This window comes from Lithobates pipiens, unplaced genomic scaffold (assembly GCF_037356315.1).
Source record: "Lithobates pipiens isolate NorthernLeopardFrog02 unplaced genomic scaffold, aLitPip1_a1.2 Scaffold_10, whole genome shotgun sequence".
In the NCBI taxonomy this organism is placed as follows: Eukaryota; Metazoa; Chordata; class Amphibia; order Anura; family Ranidae; genus Lithobates; species Lithobates pipiens.
The window spans coordinates 229103000-229103848 of NW_027507686.1; the positions used below are offsets into that span (position 1 = coordinate 229103000).

General features: G+C 35.6%; 1 pseudogene; it reads left to right on the forward strand.

Moving 5' to 3' along the window:
• Positions 1-266: 266 nt before the first annotated feature.
• LOC143956098 (U2 spliceosomal RNA) lies at positions 267-388 on the forward strand (annotated as a pseudogene).
• The last annotated feature ends 461 nt before the right edge of the window (positions 389-849 follow it).

Sequence of the window (849 nt, forward strand, 5' to 3'; positions counted from 1 at the left end):
CTTGTGCTCCACGGGGACCTGAGGAGTATAGACTTTTTGAATGGATTAATGCATGCATCTAAGCAGAGCTGGTTGGGAAGGGTGCCCCTTCTTGGACTCTTTCGGCTGTATGCGCGTAAAACAAGCTGTTTAGGCTATTCACAACATAGTAGTAAATAAGCCTCACATTTACCACCCATTGACTGCAGGTAGTAAATGTGAAATAATTGTGTTCAATATTTCAAATTTATTATTTTTAGTTTTAAACATAATAAACAAAATGTAGAAAAAACTCTAAATCACTAAGATCACGTGTAGTAACTGTTCTTATTGGTTTATTATCTGATACATTCCCTATTCGGGGACTATATATAAAAATATTTACGTGTGTGCGTGTTCTTTATTCCTTTGTATCGCTCTGTATTATTGTAATACATTTCCTTTTTCTCTCTTGAAAATCAATAAAAAAACAACTGAAATGGAAAAAATACACTAAATATTTCTTTAAACACAGAGAAAAGGTTTTCAGGATTATTATTTCAAGCTTACTGAATTAATGCAGTGCAAAAGTGCAGTAACCCCTAGCAACAGATGTTTCCAACTCTTTCTTGGTCTAAAAGAGTAATGTCATCTTTAGTTTGATTGCTCCAGTCTTTTGTAAATGAATTGCGGTGTGACCTATTCATGCTTTGGCCTTTTGAAATTTCCTCCAAGCCATAACCGATTGTTTAAATGCAGAATGTCTTATTTCTCTAACTGGAAAATTAGGTGACATCGACATTTGGAATTTGTTCCCATGTGGCCTGGACTTTCTGTACAGGCAATTAGAGGCTGACAAGGTCTTCTTCCTCAGACTGCTCATGGTCTTCT